The 20655-nt window shown below is 47.1% G+C and overlaps 1 protein-coding gene across 1 annotated transcript in view; it reads left to right on the top strand.

The window, feature by feature from the left end:
- The first annotated feature begins 346 nt into the window (after nt 1–346).
- The window catches only part of PlexA (plexin A), a 317233-nt gene continuing 296924 nt past the window's right edge, over nt 347–20655 (top strand). Inside the window, exon 1 of the mRNA XM_017898009.1 lies at nt 347–599. The gene's annotated coding sequence lies outside the window, so the exon portion shown is untranslated. The remainder of the gene's footprint in view (nt 600–20655) is intronic.

Here is a 20655-nt window from a genome sequence, read left to right on the forward strand (position 1 = left end):
GAGTGAAGGGAGGCGAACGATCGCGCTCTCGTTTCTCCGCTGCTCTACAGCCTATGGTAAATCTCACGATCAAGAACGAAAGAAAAAAGATAACGGCAATAGCCTTCGTGCCAGACAGTATAGTGTTTCGCGACTTCGTGGTCACGCGACGCCCCTTGCACCACGAAGGCAGCGTGGTGTCGGATAAGCATTAGACTGGCGCATGCTTGATCGGACGCGCTCGTGTGCCTCCGTACGGGCTCGACTACGTTCGTGCGCCTTCGGCTAGTTCCGCGCATTTACGTTTCTCGGGAACGACCGGACGACTCTCTCCAGCGCGTTGAATCACAGTCTGGGTCAGTTCGCCGAATGATCGTCGCTTCGAGAGGGAGGACGCGTGCGCGAGTGCCCTTCTGTGATTACACGAGTGTGGAGAGTTGTTCGATACGATTTCTTCGTGACTCGGGAATCAGTGTGTCAAAATAGTGTCAGTGCATCGACGAGAAAATACAAATCGGGTAGTGGCGAGAAGGATAATGTTCAAGTGTGTCGCCGAGAGGGCCGAGAAGGTTGCACGGAGTAAGACGAAACTCGCCGGGGAGAACGAGAACGCGTGACAGGTAAAACATAACCTCAATTCCGTACAGGCGAAAACTCGAGGGTTGGTGAGTTTTTCGTGCATTCTCGGTACTCTCGCGGACATTGTCTCTTATTATTCGTATAGTTGCCATGATTTTTCGTCGAAATTTCTCTTTCCACGGTGTTTCGTTTCGTTCCGTTCTCACCAGTTACACGAACGTCCGATAAACTCGTTCTTTCGAACGAGGCGGTTGGCGTAAACGAGCCGTGCAACGATACGTTACCCTGAACGATTTAAAAACGATCCTACGCGAAATTACATACTTTCGATTGCACGCGTGACTTATTTTACGATTGGCGAGGGGGCAAACGCGTTCGAAAGTCGTTCGGTTATCGTCCTTATAACGTCTCAACGGTAGTCGTCGAAAACTCTCGACCATTTTTGTTTTCTTTTCGAACGCTCGAGCCTCACGTGACCTTCTGGTTGCGCGTTTATCCTTGTCGCGATGTGGCGCTTCCGTTTGCCCTGGCAGGAATGTTCGAGCGTTTATCATTGTGTACGACCGCGTTTCTAGCTTGTCTACCACACCTTCGAATCTTTGGCTTTTGATTTCACGCGGCGGATGAAAATTTACGACTGTCTATACCAAACGCTCTCCATATTTCCGCCTTTCCCGTTTCTTCTGCTTTACGCAGGCGGTCAATTTCAACTTATCCGTTCGGCCATAATGGATTATTTTTCCCTTTCCCTAGTAATTACCCTGCGTTTATATTATCGTATCTCGGTTCTCGGCGAGATATCCGATCGTCTTTTACCTTCATTTTTTTTTTCCTAACAAGTGTACGGTGTTATTCCTCGATTTAACTCGTGCACCGGATGACCGAGCGAAGGGTAATTCGCAGAACAGTTTACGCGTGTCTACGCGTAGGAGCTGCGTTCCAAGAATTTCGACCAATGTTATCTACGATCGCGACGCGTGGATAACAATTAGTTACGTTCTCCGTTCTCGAAATTTTTACGACATGACTCTCGAGGGTATTAACAACCGTGCTTAAACACGTTATCGATCTCGTTCGTTTCTGCATTTCCTTTTCATTTTTTTCGAAAGGTCCTCGACATTTTCCCACGAAATATTTACGAGTTTATTTTCACGGATCTGTAGGGCTTTATCGGAAAAATATTTCACCTAACCTTCCTACCAACCCAATGATCGAAAGTAAAATACCCTTCGCGATATATAGACATTTTAAGTACGCGTACATCGCATCGGTTATTGCACAAATCGAAATACAAAATGTATCATCGATGGAAATACCACTTAACGATGATAAAGTTGCGTGGAAAAAAAAATAGCGAAAGGATAGTTGGATACATCGCGTATCGCAAAATTATTTACTCAGTCGATAATACTGCAAATACGAACGAAATATCCGGTCAACAATGAAGGATTCTTCGAAGCTTTTTTATTTCGATAAGCGTGATTTACACTTCAACGTACCAAAATTATAAAAAAAGGTATTGGAAAATTTCGATTTATTATTTTACGCTTTTTCGCTGCACAGAATTATTTGGAAATACTGAGAAGTCGTGACGAGTGATAAAACGATAATTGACGCGAAATGAACGAATAATTCTCTAACGCGAAATAGCCTTCTTTTTTTTTTTTTTTTTTTTTCGAAAAATTTTCTGAAATTGAACGGTAAGTTATACATGCCGCATTATCGACTGAGCGAACAATTTTGCGAGCCACCGTGCACGGTACATCGGGTGGTCGGTGTTATCAAAGGCGAGTTTTCGAGTGCTGTGATTGCGAGTGAAACTGCGAGACGGAGTCGTTTGTACGCGAGAATTACGACGATAATCCGTGGACAACGATCGATGTGTTCGCTGTTTCTCTTCTGTCACGCTTTCAGACGGTTTATCCGCGTCCCCTCGTGCACCCGTCTATCAAGCAGCTTAAGAAATCATAAATATTCATAGTTGCCTCCACGCATCTATCATACTTACGTTGCTGTATTTCACGCGTGTGCAAATTGAAAACTAACAGATCTCGCGATGCTAAAAGAGAGGCGATTAACTCGAGATAACGGTGGCGCTGTAATCCCATAAATATCCGAATTCGCGTATTCGCTCTGGAAACGACGCTGATCCAAAAACGGTGTCACGAGGTTAATCGGCGCGTTCCGCATCGTCGGATTAAAGGTGTCGCGTATTTTTAAAGAGGTTATGTTCATTCAGCATAGGTTCAGTCGCGTTAAACTAGACGATTGGCGAAATTTGACGAATTTGAAATTTAATTCTTCGCGCTCGAATTGGAATTTTTCAGACGGTAATTAAATACATCTAGCAATAATTTCTCGTCGTAAGTGCACGTGAGTACACTGGCCATTTCGAATGTAATTTTTACAAGCATCGAAACATCATTTACGTTCTCGAGATATTCTCAAGTGGTTCGGAAGCAACAAAAGAATGGCGGCTTAGTTGGTCGATTCATTGTCGTCGGTGATTAAGAACGCTGTGACTAAACGTAGGAATGGTCGATAATACGCAGGTGATAAAATTCTTAAAATAAATCGCGCGAGTCAGACTTAGCAACGCGTGTATTTTCCGCCATCGTTTTCGAGGTCACGAAACTCACGCGGATCACGTTGTTACCTCTCCGATCGTACATCGTGGAGAATATTTAATTCACCGAGGTGGAAAAAGCGAAAAAAAGAAAATAATACAGCTGCAGGAAGAGTAGTCGTAAAGTTGTGGCTGGCAGTGTACTCGTACATTCCGAGGGAAAACTCGCGGTGGCGGTCGTAGGAAACGAAGAGGCACGTAGCAACCATGAATGGTTGGCAGGGTGAGCCGAAAGTATGAATGGGCTAATCAATTTCCAGGCACAATCGCGGCATAACGCGTGTCCCTAGTAACCGTGTCCGCCGATACGGCGTGCACGTACGGTGCGCGCGCGTGTGTGCGTGTAAATTTTCAATTGCAAGTGACGAGTAAGCGGTCGCCGACAATGCGAAACGTTGCAACGATACGTCGCGCGGCGACATCGCCGCGAGCGTTTGTAAATGGAGAAATATCGGTGCGCGTTTCCACCGATCGCGATAATAATAATCCAAGCCCCATACGTACGCGCGTCAAACGCGTTAATAAACGCGACGGATTAATTTAAAAAGCCGATACTCTTTGATGTCGCACGTCTACGTCGACTCCTGTATCGATACCTCTCACCGTTATCGAGCTCCGCTATCGCGTTACGCGAAACAACCGCGTACCAAGGCACGCGCGAATGCACGCTCGCGCGAATCTCGCGCAAATTATCAGCCGGATGCGATCGCTGCGCGAACTAGTCGATGACTAGTCGTTATGTTTGCATAGGCCAACGTACGCGTGTTCCTCGATTTTCCTCGATTTTCCTCGATTTTTCTCGATTTTTCTCGATTTTTCTCGCGAAAAGGACGCCGGGCCGAAACGCGACGAGCGTTCGTCTGATCGATTCCGCGGACCGAGGCAGTCTGCGCGTCATCGGCGCAGGTGGAGGATCGTGGGTAATTAGGAAAAGCGATGGAATTAATGGCAGTCGCGCGACGGATGGAAGACGCGGAACATCCGCTTATTTATTCGGCCGTTTCCTCGTCGCGATCGCTTTTCCGATAAGCCGCGCCCTCTATCCCGTATAATTTACAGTAATTCGAATACAAAACGTTAATCCATTTTTAATGGAGTGTACCCCTTAATAGCCGCCGGGGATTTTAATAGTTTGCGTTAATTGTCCCACTATTTTAGTCGAACCACGGCCGGACGCGGGGAATCGAATAAACTGACCGCCGTTATTTCCAGCGTCCGTAAACCGTATCCACCGTATAAATTACTATCCCTTTTTTCCACCCCGCCCCTTTCGTTCCTCCCGCCAACTTCGCCGATTAACGATCCGTCCAGGATTTCGTTATTTTTCAACCCCGATCGAAAACAATCGCTCGTTAACGATCCGTCGCGCCGATTAATTCCCGCCGAAATTATCCGGGTTTGATCGTTAACCACGGGGCAAGTTTATCCGGTTCCGGGTGTCGTTTCCTACCCCCGATGACACGCGTGGTCCCGATTCGACGACGAGGACACTAGCCTTCCGACATGCGTTTCTCTCCGTTAGCAGCCAGCTGCGGCGACCAACGCCAAGTCCCAATGGAACACTCGCGATTGCGTCTAGGACCCCTGCAGTCGATGACTTAACGCGCTTATGCGGTCGAATTGCACTCGGAAGGCGGCGAAAACGGTTTCGCAAATGGTTTCGCTCGACGGGACGGGAGAAACGAGGCGAGGGGGCTTCGCGACGGTTTATGTGTCCCGGACACAAAGGAACCGGAATGGACCCCGGTGCGTGGCCGGGTTAGAAAAATATTTCGATTGCGAGGGAATTTGATAACGGGTGTAGAATACGCGAAACACCGAGCATTGTCCGAGAAAAATCGTTTTATACAGTAAAATCTAGTGATAAGCCGTATCTACGCGTCGCGGTTATCTCGGGCACCAGTGGCGAGTAATTACGACACTGGCAATGCCGCGATAGTTTTACGACATCGTTAAATCTCTCGATAGTAAGAAGGGAATGTAGAGGGGTGCTCAGTTTAGGTTTCGACCGGTGGAAAAGGTATGCGAGCCAGGGTGCGTTTCGACGATTAGCGAGAACCGTTTTAATTCCAACCTACCGGACCTAGATAACCAGTTATTATCTCGGATAGTAGCTGTGCGTGTTCATCGCGCTTCCGCCTAGTCACTCTATTATCATCGCGTCTCGTTTCGATGAATATTCACCGTGATTTCGCCCCGTGTTCTTCTTCGAAACGGTCTTAATCGATGAACGAGCTCGATTTTTCTTCCTTCGTCTTGAATACCGCCGCGGTGTTTCTTCGCGGTTCGTTAACGCGATTAAACAACGCCTCGCGGATTCCTTTTACGAGTGACCGAGACACGCCGCGGGTTCCATCATTTTCTCAGTCGTTTCCAACTTTTCCACGGCTCCTCAACCGCGCCTATGACACGATGAATAATTCATCTTCTCACCGAGCCGGATAACGAGGCATCCTGGACTCCATGCCCATTAACTTTGTTCCCATTTAATCACCGCGACCAAGCGCGACCAACCAATTAACCATATTTCGAGATGATCGCGCGTGTCTGTAATGACGGTCCCCCACAAACTCTTTCTTCGCGTTGGGGAAGACAATTGTCCAGCATCGTGGACTCTGCTCTACCAAAATTTCTATCGAAATTTCGCGAAGGAAGGTTCGATCCCCTAAATCGATGAATACCAAGAGTTAGCCATTGTTCCAAGATCGGTAGCTGAGAAATTTCGTAAACAAACAGGAGCCAAACATAGTCCAGCTCTCACACTGATTCACGAACTCTGCTCTAGCAAAATTTCTATCGAAATTTCGCGAAAGAGGGTTCGATCCTCTAAATCGGCGAATGCCACGAGTTAGCCATCGTTCTAAGATCGGTAGCCGAGAAATCTCGCGAACAGGAGCGAAACGCAGTCCAGCTCTCACGCCGATTCACGGACTCTGTTCTACCAAAATCGCGGTTGAAATTTCACGGAAGAAGGTTCGATCCCTTAACCGGTGAATGCCACGAGATCGCCATCGTTCGAAGATCCGTAATCGAGAAATCTCAGCGAGCAGGAGCGAAACGCAGTCCAGCTCTCACGCCGATTCACGGACTCTGCTCTACCAAAATCGCGGTTGAAATTTCACGGAAGAAGGTTCGATCCCTTAACCGGTGAATGCCACGAGATCGCCATCGTTCGAAGATCGGTAACCGAGAAATCTCAGCCAGCAGGAGCGAAACACAGTCCGGCTCTCACGCCGGTTCCGCGAACCCTTTCTCCCCCTTTGGAGGGCCGTTTTCAGCGGAGACGTTTCCTCCTTTGTCTCCTTTGTAATCGACGCGCGGGCCGGGCTCGCAGGTTGCCAGGAACGCGTCGAATGGAAGTGCGAAGTCAAATTAGCTTTCGCCGAGGGCGAACGTCTTTCCACCCTTCCTCAGGGCCGTCCCTGCTAGCCGCGTGGATCTCTTTCCCGTCATTACGGGGCTCTTTGTCTCTCTTCCTGGAACTCGTTTCGGGGCCCCAACGGCTTTCAACGCCACCACCGCCATCGTCGAGACGAGGCCTGTTCGAAACGATCACCGCCCGTTCCGACGTTTCGTTCTCGACCTTCCCTCTCCTTGTACCACCGACTGGCCCGCTGGCCCCCCTTCGGTCAGCCTTCGGAGTTCCACTTTCGCGCGGAACGCGGGCCCCTCGCTTTTCTTTCCCCTTCGACACGCTCTCCTTATCGGACCTGCACTGAAAATTTCCCTCGAAACGCGTCTTCATAGTCCATCGTCTATTCCGCTCTGTCCCAGTGACCTGCTCACGCTTCTCGAGCAGTTCCACCTCGTTCTTCCATTCCGTTTTTTCCGCTCCTCGCTCGCCGAGAAAAACAAGCCTCGAGATCTGTAACACGCTCGATGGTAGATAATGCTGCTTCATAGTCGAGATCCGATATTTCTAGCGGTCCGTACCAGGGATCTTGCAAGGATCCCGTAACGATCCTATTATGTGACGTACGAGAACATCGGCGAATATAGAACCGTTGAATCTCGCCAGTTGGCCCGAACGGGACCCAAACGCGTACCATTTGGATCGCGTGGTTTTCTCCCTCGTCCGCTTCTGATCCGCTTTCCGAGCGCCGATACGCCGGCTGAAAAAGCGGCGAGTTATCGCCGGGATCGTCCGTGGAAATTGCGTAATTTTCGCAATGATGGCGCGTCGTTACGTGCACGCGGCGAACGACGACGACGACGACGACGACGACGGCGATAGCTCTCGATATTCCGATCCATACATATTCATCGGCCGTGCCGGCGACGGTTTCTCGGAAGAAAAAGGGAGGAAGAAAAATGGTAGGAAAACGCGAGTCGATCTGCCACGATGTCTGCCCGTTAATCGAGCCACGACGCGTAGCATCACCTGCGCGGGATACTCGGAGATCGGGGCGGAGGTCTCGGTTTTCCATTGGCGACACCGGTGCTTCATCCCCTGGTCTGACAAGTTTACCCGGCCGATAAAACGGCCTCGCCGCGGCGGCTACGTCGAGCAAATTGCACGACGGAATGTCGCCCTTCTCCGCCGTGGAAATTCTCTCGTCGAATGGCCCCGGTATCCTTTCCATCCACGTGGATCCTCGAATAAAGGAGTCGACCAGCTGTAAAACGGCGAACCGTTATTACGAGGGGACTCGCCGCTATACGAGCCGTCATCCTGGCCGGCGTTATGCTCTGTAACTCACTCCGCGACCACCACCCTCGTTTTCCTTCCCTTTTCACCTATTTTTCCTGTCCTCTGTTTCTCGCTTTTCTTTTCCCCGACCTCGCCGCCCCAGCGCCATTGCCGCCGTGCTCGCACCTTTCGATAGAGACCAGAGCAACCCCCACCCTCTGTAGCGGTCGTGAGGAGGTCGAGAGGCGGTCGAGAGGAGGTCGAAAGGAAAAGGCAGACGGAGTAATTGCCGCCGAAAGATCAAACGGGGAAAAATCGTTACACCTTTGAACGAAATAATGGCTTCCTGGGATCGATCCCGTTGTTGGTTTTACTTTGGGGCGAACTCGGGGTAAGATTACGCGCGCCGGACGAAACAAAGGGTGAGAGAGGACGGAGAATTTTTATGGTTTGTCGCCCGTGGATCTTCCTTCTCGTCCACTTCCGATAATTTCTTCCCTCGTCCGAGGATTTTCAAGAGGCACCGGACAAAGTCTCCTCTGTCTCCCTCTTTCCGTTCTTTATCGACCGGGTCGCGATATTTCCGGCGATATTCGAACGATCCGGAAAGTATCGAGGTCGAGAAAGGTTCTCTCGCGTATACCTCGGACGTTCTAATTTAACCCCCGAACGTAGTTAGCTGGATTTTCCGTTTCCTCGTTTCAGAGCCCGTGATATTTTCTCTTTCGTCCTTTGTCTTTTTTCCCCGAGGTTAGGGTCCTTTGAGAGCGAGAGAAAGGAGCGAAAGCACTCGGCGCGCGAGAGAGTAAAATGAATTACAATTATTTTGGAAGGAAAACGGGTTACGCTCGGCTGCCACGATAAAAGCGCAAAAATATATTTTTCGTTTCTTTTTCCCTCCCCCTGCACCCCTCCCCCTGCTAACGCGCGAAAAGAAACGTTCTCTATATTTCTCAGCCGTTCCCGCGACTTTCCTTTTATTTCTCTCTTTCTACCGCGTCGCTCGTGTGCGTGTATGTTACCCGTGTGTGTGTGCGCGCGCGCGTGTGCCTTTGAGCGCGCAGGGAGCGTGTGCTTCTGCTTCGAAGAAAATAATCCGAGGGACGTCTGCAAAAAATAATTTTCCGCGCGGCTGCGACGCAACTGCACGCGCAGCATTGTTCCTCGGGATTTAATTTCTGGCCAAAGAAACCACGCGAAAATGTGTGTTTTTCCCTCTCTCTCTCTTCTTTCTTCTCCCTCGACTACCCCTTTGCCTGGTCGCGTAGCGAGAAAAATTGTTCGCGCGATCGTTGACACGATCCCGGAAGAAATTTCATCGATCGAACGACCCTCGTTTCGCGTTTGTTTCGCGTTCGATGACCGTTTCGGTGCGAAGGGTGGCTATGGTCACCCGACGCCCCAGCGTTCGCCGGGGCTCGAGGGGTCGTTATGGTCGGCGTGCAACGTTCTACAGACTCGGCGCATGAAGCTGTTTATTTTTCAAATATCACCTTTGTCCTTTAATACGCGTTTTAGACACGTTTACCATTTTCTGCCAATTTTTCTTCTCACGGGGACGATTCTCGGTCGAGAAACGCAGCCATGTTGGAATTCGGATTGAGAACGTTATAGATCGATTAATCTTTTGCAATAAATTTCGGGACGCTTCTATATACAATTCGAGTTCTGCAACTAGGCTAAGTCGGAAAATACAATAATAATTATTAACTATGTATCGGCAGAGAAGAATAAGAATTGCCTTCGTACGTCTTTCGGAGGTGCTTATATATTCTTACTTTTTGGAGGGGTGCAAATAACCATTGGTCCTTAGTCAAGGTAGGAATGAGTAAGATGTTTTGAACTCTGACGCTGGCCTGAATTTATCAGCTAGGTCCTTTCAGTGACTAACAAAGAGAGTGCAAGTCCTTCGAGTCATTGATTTAGTTGAAACTTCACAGGTTTGTAGATTTAGTCATCCAGTTCAAGAAAATGTACCATTATAGAGGCAATTGAGATATTCATGATTAAAGCTTTATTATTCTTAACTAGAGATTTCCTCCAAATAGTTAACGATAGTTATCAAGTAGCATTGATAAATATTCGACATAAATCTATAATTAAGGCAATAATAAAACTCTAATCATAAATATCTAAACTATGGAGTAGTTGCCCATATAACGATATATTTTCTTGAATTGGATTACTAAATCTACAAACCTGTAAAGTTTTAACTAAATCCGTGACCCAAAGGGCTTGCACTCTGCTTGTAAGAGTCGGACTGTTACTCATCCAACAACGATCTTTCGCGAATTTCTCCAGCCTTTCTTTTTATTTAAAATCCTTCCTGCCATTCGTTTAAAACGGACTCTGCGTCCGATCTCTGCGTTGTATTTAATTGTAAATTAAAATTTCAAGTTGTAAATGTTAAGTTTCAACTAAATCTGTGACCCAAAGGGCTTGCACTCTCCTTGTAAGAGTCGGACTGTTGGTCATCCAACAGCGACCTTTCGCGAATTTCTCCAGCCTTTCTTTTTATTTAAAATCCTTCCTACCATTCGTTTAAAACGGACTCTGCGTCCGATCTCTGCGTCGTATTTAATTGTAAATGTTAAGTTTTAACTAAATCTGTGACCCAAAGGGCTTGCACTCTCCTTGTAAGAGTCGGACTGTTGGTCATCCAACAGCGACCTTTCGCGAATTTCTCCAGCCTTTCTTTTTATTTAAAATCCTTCCTACCATTCGTTTAAAACGGACTCTGCGTCCGATCTCTGCGTCGTATTTAATTGTAAATTATAAGTTTTAACTAAATCTGTGACCCAAAGGGCTTGCACTCTCCTTGTAAGAGTCGGACTGTTGGTCATCCAACAGCGACCTTTCGCGAATTTCTCCAGCCTTTCTTTTTATTTAAAATCCTTCCTACCATTCGTTTAAAACGGACTCTGCGTCCGATCTCTGCGTCGTATTTAATTGTAAATTAAAATTTCAAGTTGTAAATCTTAAGTTTCAACTAAATCTGTGACTCAAAGGGCTTGAACTCTCCTTGTAAGAATCGGACTGTTGGTCATCCAACAGCGACCTTTCGCGAATTTCTCCAGCCTTTCTTTTTATTTAAAATCCTTCCTACCATTCGTTTAAAACGGACTCTGCGTCCGATCTCTGCGTTATATTTAATTGTAAATTAAAATTTCAAGTTGTAAATCTTAAGTTTCAACTAAATCTGTGACCCAAAGGGCTTGCACTCTCCTTGTAAGAGTCGGACTGTTACTCATCCAACAATGATCTTTCGCGAATTTCTCCAGCCTTTCTTTTTATTTAAAATCCTTCCTACCATTCGTTTAAAACGGACTCTACGTCTGATCTCCGCGTCGTATTTAATTGCCCGTGATACAAGCTGGAGATAGGTGCGAGATAGGTGAATTACCGATAGCAAGGTCGACTCGGCTCTCGTATTACGCGAATGCTCGTTCCGGCTGCGCGTGTGTTGCCCGGTAAACTATTACTCGTAAAATATCCCCGGTTCTGGAGACTGGAAAAATGCAGTACCAAATCTGTTAAACGTATAGCCGGCGGTAATGCTTTTTGTCCATATTATACCGCGCTGAAAGGGTAAAAAAGCAGCAACGAGATCGTCCGGATTGCCTTGATGCTCGTGTTACGCTTCCACCGGTTTACCATACGTAACAAAATATGTATTCCGGAGCGAGGACGAACAGTGGCTGCGAAGTTATTTGCGAAATCCTCTCTCTTTCTCTCTCCCTCTCTCTGTCCCTTTCCACGGTTAGCGAACGCATAATTAGAACTACCGGCAGCGGCTCGATGTAATCGTTGCTCTTTCGATGTCATCGTCGTGTTAGGCTCACTGATTATCGGAAGCAGGCATTAGATCGTTAAGCGATCGATACCTCCGTGCAACGCGCCAGTTTTTCTTGCGTTTTCGCGTGTACACGCTATTTTCCCGCTGTTCGACAGATCAGAAACGGTAATACCTTGGAATTAGTATGCACGAGTTCTTGCACGCGCGCAACCTACTCCGCGTTTAGTCTTTGCTCTGCCATGTCCTTTTTCCCGCTTCGAACGATAGCGAACGAAAGATCGGCCGTTAAGCGCCTTCCCCGCGGTTCCTTATTACCGGTTGCCATTTTTCTCCGTTTAATACGCCAGTTTCGTCGATTTTTCCAACATCTCGCAGCGTGCCGAGAAGTTAGAGAGGTAACCCGTACGCCTCCTTTTTCCCTGAAATTTGCCAAGTTGGTAGCTTTCGTTATCGCGCGAGGAATAACGAATCGACTGCTGCCTGATGTATGCATAGATCGATAGGCACTACGCGATCGTCCGATTTTCTCGTCGTTTTTCGATCCCTCGCGTGTCTCTTGATCGTTTGTTACGTGTTCCCATTTGTTGTTATAACGGCATGTCCGATAGGATAATGCCCGATCTTAACCTTTACCATCCTCTAACTGCATCTTACGAAGCAAGGAATTATCGGGAGGATGGATTTAAATATTCTCTCCTCGAATTTCTTAATTTTATTCGTTATTGACACTCGACCAACCATGATCGATAACCGAAGAAATAAAATAAGAAAAGTTTTAGGAAAATGAAACGCGAGGAGATACTGAAAAATCGATTATACCTGTACTAAAAGGAAAATTGCAGAGATAGGTGACCAAAGCGCGAATATTGAGTGCGAAATTTTTTATTTAAAATGTGAAAGTGGCTATTCGGGGCCTGGTATATAGGTATGGGGTTCCTCCCTCATTGTCTTTGGAGAAAAACCTGCAACCACCGATCGACACGACGAATTTTTCCTCCAACGCGGTTTTCCGAATTTTCCATTCGTCACTGTTTCGATCCGTTCGTCGGAAAATTCGGACAGGGTGAAACTTTGAAGCTGTATCGTCTTCCGAATCCGAGATTCCATCGATTCCGTTGAGGGGGGTCCTCCCCTATTGTTGTTAACGTCAACTGATTGCAAGTATCTTCGATGTGACGGTGATGTTAGAAGGGATGAAAGGAAAAAGAAGGGATGCGTTTCGTCCTGGGCCTTCTATGGCACTTATCAGTGAGGCTACCTAGCAGACCTTAGACTAGGATATTATTGGAAAGTTTGGAAATTCTACATATAGGGAACGAAGGATTTCGCAGACGACTTGTATTCTTAACTTCTTTACGGTTTAAGATTCAACAGCGGAAACAGAATTTTCCAAAACGGAAATAGGATTGCTGAGTCTTCGAGCCATTCCACGACTCGGCAAATCTGTCTTAACACTTTGTTGACTGGCAATTTTACACAGAAACTATGTCATGTCACTGGCTATCATTTTGTAATCCAATCTTCAAAATCACTTTCACACGCAATATTCTATATCGCCCTGGGTTTCGTAAATTGAAATAGATAATGAAAGTGCAATGACGAGTTAACTCGTCACCGGTCAACAATGTGTTAAGTTGTACCAATCGTATACAACTTATGTTGGACACATCAAGAAACCATGGGCGTGACACGTGGTGTTCACATTTAACCTGACCGATGTCACACGTGTCAGGACCGTGCTAGTCAATTTCGACCCGACTGATTTATCACGGGCCAGGCTCGTGATAACCAGTTTTGGCTGGGAAACCTGACCACGAGGCTCACACGTGGGTTGTAGGCCAAAGGGTTAACCTGGACTCCGTGAATCTGGGCTCATTAGTAAGACTACCTAACAGACCCTGTCTTAGACTAGAATATTATTGGAAACTTCGAAAATTCTATATATAGAAAATAAAGAACCGAGAACTTGCAAGAAAGTCCTCGAACCTCCTGCAAGCAGGAATCCAACTATTAGCCAGAGAATGATGTCTCCGCTTAGATTTAGTGTTAAATGTTACGCGAAATTAACATCGGTGTTCATGGAAATAACTTCGTATAGGACGAGACAGTATCGAACCCTAACGAGATATCGGTAATAAATTTCGCGAATCGAAACTCGTTCCCTCGCCCCCTCATAAATCGACGTTGCGGAGGATCAATTTGCATTCGAGGATTCTTCCGTCGCCCAGTGTTGCGTCTTCGCGTCGCAATGACGGGGTGTACCGTTACGACTATTACGATAAGCGATTTTCAGGAAACCGAATCCCGGGATATCCGGTTACCCTCACAGACCGCGTTCGATTCGTCCGGAATACCTGGTGACCCAATAACGCGACGCGCGAAGTTTCTCTCCGGCCGCATCGAAGACGTTCGTTAATCGATTCCCAGTCAATTAAGCCCGAAGCGATAATATCGGATACGCGGAATCCGATTTAATTACCGTCGCCGCGCACCGCGTCTAACGACGCATCCGCGCCACACGGTCGTTCGCATTGCGCGGTACACGCGTGTTGCAGGCTTTCGTAGAGCGATTCGGATCGCACGCCGGGGAGAAAGAATCGCGTGTCGTCGTCCGCTGGGACGCTGGGACGAGCGCGACCGGAAGTCGCGGCGGAGCGCGGTATAAGGGCACTGGGACGCAGCGAGCGAATGGAAATGTCTGACGACGCGCATTCCGATTTCCAACGGGATCCTCCCGTTTCCTTTTCCTTTCTTTTCTTTCTTCCTTTTTTCTCTCTTTTCTTTTTTCCTTTTTTCTCTTTTCTTTTTTCCTTTCGCTCGGCATCTTCGTCCTCTCTTCTTGCTCCGATTGACGATTTAACGCCACGCGCGCACCGTTAATCCGACTGGTTTTCGTTACGCTTTGCTATTTTGCGAATACCTTCGTTCGAACGCGTTTCGTAGGTACTTTTCGAAATTCTCATTCGCGTTTCGCATTTTTAACTTTGGTAATCGTCGAAGTTTGATTATTGGAAAGAAAATTGGAATAGAATTGTGAGGGGGATTAGGAGTTGGATGGAAAAATAGGTCTAATGCGAATTCTGTTTTATTCTACTACGTCTGATACGATACCACGTGTTTCCGCTTCTCGATTCGCTTTTTAATGCCACTGCGGAAATTAAACGGCTCGCTATCTCGTCTAGATAATTCAAAACATAAGGTGCGATCTGCTCGTCGTTGTTATTCTTACAGACGAACCCTTGCAAAATTAGGATCGCAAGTTACGATGTATACACCGTGTCTTATGATATTTATTATAAAAATGATAATTGCGAAAAGAATTCAAATCATCTGTTCCCATTATATTTTATGTTACCATAGCTTGCTACTGTTACAGATAAACTCTTATAAAATTAGGATGGCAAAATTGCGATGTATACATCGTGTTTTGTGCTATTTATTATATCGCAAAGATAGTAATCGCGAAAAGAATTGTTTTTGAGAAGCCAGCGAAATGTTTTCATATTTTCATCGCATTTGTGAAGCGAAGATGATCTTAAATTCTTGGATCTCACGTTTCCTCTTCATCTCGCAAGATCATCCTGGTTACCTCTGAGCCGAATCGGTATTCTCTCGTGATCGATAGAGAAGGCATCGCGAGACGTCGGCTGATCGATACATTAGCTCGTTATTAGAACCCGTTCGCAGGTATCCGTTGGCCGTTCACGAAATGGCGGACGATTTATGTTTATAAACGATGCCACCGTTCATTGTTGGCCGATTGTTCCCGGGTGATTAATCGATTTCGTCGGAGCAAGTGCGCCGGTGTCTCCGTTTTAAAAAGAGATTTATTAGCGGCGTGACATAAACGGCGATTATGACTTCCATACGTGCCCGTCGATTAATCACCGGGGTTGCTTGCGAACGCTTAAGAACGCGCGCCGCGAATTAACACCGATTGCGAAAGTCGATGCCGGTGCGCGGCAATCGATGCCTGTGATTAGCCCCGGGATTCATACGGGATATTTATCAACGATAACGCAATCGATTCGATCCTTCGGTATCCTGTTCGCATGGCGACCCTCGTCGACCAGCTGCGGAGAACAATGTTAACGTTGGACGTCGATGAGGTGTTCACTCGTACGAATTGACATGTTCACGGGTACGTGTGTTGTCCTTCGTTACGATTGGGCTGCATTCTAAGCTGCCATAAGTTGCAGCAAGTCGCATTTAATTAGATAAATTCGGGAAATTGGGAGTTAGGAAATTAAAGTCTCGAGAAGGTGACGATGACCGTCGATGAGGTGTTCACTCGTACGAATTGACATGTCCACGGATATATGTGTTCTTCGTTACGATTAGGCTGCACCATAAACTTTCCTAAGTTGCCCTAAATTACGTTTAAACAGATAAATTCGGAAAATTGGAATTCAGGAAGTCGGAGTTGCGAGAAGGTGACGCTGACCGTCGATGAGGTGTTCACTCGTACCAATTGACATGTTCACGGATACGTGTGTTGTCCTTCGTTACGATTAGGCTGCATTCTAAGCTGCCATAAGTTGCAGCAAGTCGCATTTAAATAGATAAATTCGGGAAATTGGAATTTAGGAAATTAGAGTCGCGAGAAGGTGAGGATGACCGTCGATGAGGTGTTCACTCGTACGAATTGACATGTCCACGGATATATGTGTTCTTCGTTACGATTAGGCTGCACCATAAACTTTCCTAAGTTGCCCTAAATTACGTTTAAACATACAAATTCGGAAAATTGGAATTCAGGAAGTCGGAGTTGCGAGAAGGTGACGCTGACCGTCGATGAGGTGTTCACTCGTACCAATTGACATGTTCACGGATACGTGTGTTGTCCTTCGTTACGATTAGGCTGCATTCTAAGCTGCCATAAGTTGCAGCAAGTCGCATTTAAATAGATAAATTCGGGAAATTGGAATTTAGGAAATTAGAGTCGCGAGAAGGTGAGGATGACCGTCGATGAGGTGTTCACTCGTACGAATTGACATGTCCACGGATATATGTGTTCTTTGTTACGATTAGGCTGCACCCTAAACTGTTCTAAGCTGCCCTAAATTGCGTTTAAATAGATAAATTCGGGAAATTGGAATTTAGGAAATTAGAGTCCCGAGAAAGTGACGATGAGCATCGATGAGGTGTTCACTCGTACCAATTGATATGTCCACGGATCTATGTGTTCTCCTTCGTTACGATTAGGCTGTACTCTAAGTTGCCCCAAGCTCTTCTAAATTGTCTTTAAATAGATAAATTCGGGAATTTGTTATTTAAAAAATTGGTGACGAAGAGCTCGCAGGGGTAAATCGAAGCTCAGCGCGAGAACCGCGTGTCCAAACGGGAAAACGATACGTTAGGTCGATGGCTGTTTAGGCCCCGAGTTATTAAAACAACTAATTTTCGCGAAGCGTTATTTCCATTGGAAATTCGGTTTAGGGAGAAACGAAATTAGAGCAGCGGCGAATATCGGTACAGGTGTATAACATAGGGACAAAGTATCTCCTCGTTTCCTATGTAAATTGTTTTAAATAATTACTCGCGAATGGAAATCTGCAGCAGAGGTTCTCAGCCCGTGGCACGTAGGATATTCTCAGGTACCACGCGAGTTAAACGAATTCCACCAAATTTGGAAACTACGCATAGTGCGTTACCTTGCGATTAATATACTCTACAAAGTGGCGTGTGACTCGATTAGACTTTATCTAGAGAATGTGAGAGAAACAACGAGAAAAATGATCGAGGAGCACTGATCTGTACCATTCGAATCACAAAAGCCCCAGTGGCCATGCAGCGCTCTCCTTCGTGCACCCACCCCTATTAACGGTGTTGCTAATCATCGAAATCGTCCGTATTCGATTATTGTTCGAATACGAATAAACCTGTCACGAGCAAATGCGATATTGGATAATAACAGGGAGCCGTGCCTCGGAATTTTCAAACGTATCGACGTATCGGTACACGGAAAATTCGCGACCTTTAGGTACCATTTGGCTACTCCATTGTTTCGCGATTTCTCCATCCATCCTTTCCTCCTGAGCTCATAGACATTGTCATACTTGGAGTACACACTCGAGATCGAATATCCGCTCGACGTATCGGTACACGGAAAATTCGCGACGTTTGGGTACCATTTGGCTACGCCATTGTTTCGCGATTTCTCGATCTTTTCTTTCCTCTGCTACGCGTAGACAGCGCCTCGAAATCGTTCGAATATCCGCAAAGACCACCAGGTCTTACGCGGATAGGCTGGATTTTCCGCACGACGCGTCGCGACGCTCTCATTAAACGCGATTCTTGGATCGCAACGACGCCGTATGCGTGCGTAGGATACAGACGCATCGCGTGTCCCTGGGTGCTCGAATCGGCTGAAAATTATCCGTGCCCTCGCCAATAACACGGCGTATTACCATAAACGCTGTCTGTCGGTGTAATTTTCAATTTTGCCCGGCCTTCTTGTACCCTCCTGACCACGCGTATATTCTCCTATGAACGGTGGTGGATCGTGGTCGGTTTTTACGCGCGTTTTCCACGTGATTTCTTGCGCCGTCCTTTGGACGAGCGGAGAAGGAAGATACGCGAACGGGGAGAGAAGCTAACGACTTATTCTCGAGCGACGAAGACGCCTTGATCGACGTTTTCCGTGCCGTGTTCTCCGAGCTATCGTGGTCAAGATCGAGCGGGCACGGACACGGTCGTGGGAAGAAGAATTTTATTTGTCCCGTAATTAGCGCGAGCCCGAACCGACAGGTATTACCGGAACCGATACGATCGGTATGCGTTCCCATTGGACCACGAAAAGAGGCAGAGATAGAAAGAAAGGAGATAGGAATTCCTCGTTATCACGCTACCTAGTTTCCGCTCGGACGTTCCGAGGATACCGTTTAACCGGGGCAAACCTGGTAAACGATCGACCGATATGCCGGGGAATAATTAGACGGGATAATTTCGTTGTAATTTCGGTAATCGTCGGATCTTCTCGGAGGACGTTTAAACGTTCTGCCAAGTCGTACGGCGAATTTTGCCTCGTTTCCTCCGATTCGATGCAGCTAACGAACCGCGCCGGTAGGATGTCGGTCGGAAAATAATTCCGTATGCCCCACGGTGTGGAATTATCGCGAGGAATGAACGAGCAACGCGCAACCCGACCTAAACCGATCGAGGAAATAATAACGGCGGTGGATCGCGTGTACGCGGAGACCGGTTAGATCCGCGGAATCTCTCGGTCGCGTTGTCCTACCGCTGGCTAGAGTTTTGCATAAAACGGAGACGATTCCACGGTTCACCTTGGGAGTCGCGTTACGACGAGTGGCTAGCTTCTAGGCTTCTGCGGTTACCGCGCACTTGTTTTTCGCGAGGTTGCAAAGGGACACGCGAGCGAAGAGGAGGAAAATCTTTTTTCCTCTGTCCTTTTCTCCTTTTTTATTTTCCTTTTTCCCCCATTTTTATCCTCCACCGCGATACCCCGTTACCGAGTAATTTCGTTAGCGACTGCAGGCGAAAACGGCGAATACGGAGCCGCGCGATTACTCCATCGGGGAGTCATGCTCGCCGTTATGGTGTGCATTATGCCGTGGAAAAAGTGTGCAACATTATTTGCATGGCATTTGCATGCGATTTGCATATAATCTTTAATGAACGGACCGGCGGATCTCGGTCTCTCGCTAATAACGCGGAAAATAGCCCGCGCATTCTCCTTTTTTCTCTGCAAGCGCACTCGTCGAAACGCTTTTCGCGATTAATCGATCTTCGGTCGACCACGCGAGGCTAACCACGCTGGCGAACCTCGTTTCGGGAACGAAGAACCAAAGCGGAGTAAAACGCGGAGTAAAACGCGTGGTGACGCATCGCGTCGGCAGCAACGGCTAGTAGGAAGTCATCGACGTCGAGTGTTTATCCGGTTTTCGATGATCGATACGCAATAAGCGCTCGCGTCAGTCGTAAATTTACACCTGACTTATCGTTTCGAAATTACTTCGCTTCTTCCAGTATTTTCTGCGGTATTTTCTGCAATATTTTCCAGAGACGCAAAAGAAGATGGCCGACCCCATTGGCGAGGTATCTTAAAGCCGGTGTCTCGAATAGGGGTGTCGAAGGGACGGGAAAAATGAGTAATAAAAATGAGTAACCTATACGGGAATAGTAGAAATCGTATAAATGGCAGAAATTGCAGATTCAACGTTTACCTAATCGTTTACCTAACAGCGTATGGTCGATTTCCATCGACGAGGTCGTAAAATCGGAGCTAAAATTTACGCGTTTCGAAACGTCGATCCTCGGTCAAGGAATCCGCGAATTCGCATAACGAATTGGAACGGAGGGTCTAGACGTTACACGTGCTTTAACAGCCCTGAGCGTGGTTGCGCGAATCTGTGTCGCCACTTAATAATTTAATTTGCGACCTCGTTATATCGGTTCAGCCGACGGTAACTTTAATATTCACGATATCCCCTTTGATTTAAATAATTCACCGAGTCGGATTTCATTTGGGATTTAAGTAACTTTGGTTCTACTATAGAACTCGTATACTGGATAAAAACATAATCGCTAATTTGGTTCATCTATTTCGCGACGGTGACGCGAATCGTTACCACGGACATCGATGAACGATAGCTTTCAGCGCGAAATCGGCAGCGCATTCTGGACCGTTAACCGCAGAAACGTTTCGTACTTTCTCGCGAAGAATTTCTGCGCGTGGTAAAAAATTCGCCATCGAAATCGTCTCTCCACGAGTCGCAGAAGCGCGTGACTAACGCAAATGGACCGCGATAGTCGAGTATGATAATTAATTAGAAAGGGAGAGGTGGACCGAGCGTGTCGCGCGAGCCTAGCGTACCTCTGTCTCTCTCTTACCAACGCCACAGCCGCTCGGTCCGTCCTTGTCTCCGGAGGCTTCTTCTTTTTCCCTGCCGCGTCGCCGTCGCGTCGCGACCTTGCGATCTCCGCGTTGATGGCGCGGCTGAGATATCGGCGTGCCGTGGATCCGGATCACATTCCCGCGAAACGATTTCGTAAGAATTTATCCATCGTGGAGTGGGGAGGTTT

The sequence above is a fragment of the Eufriesea mexicana genome, unplaced genomic scaffold (genome assembly GCF_001483705.2).
Source record: "Eufriesea mexicana isolate 0111107269 unplaced genomic scaffold, ASM148370v2 scaffold605, whole genome shotgun sequence".
NCBI classification, from domain to species: Eukaryota; Metazoa; Arthropoda; class Insecta; order Hymenoptera; family Apidae; genus Eufriesea; species Eufriesea mexicana.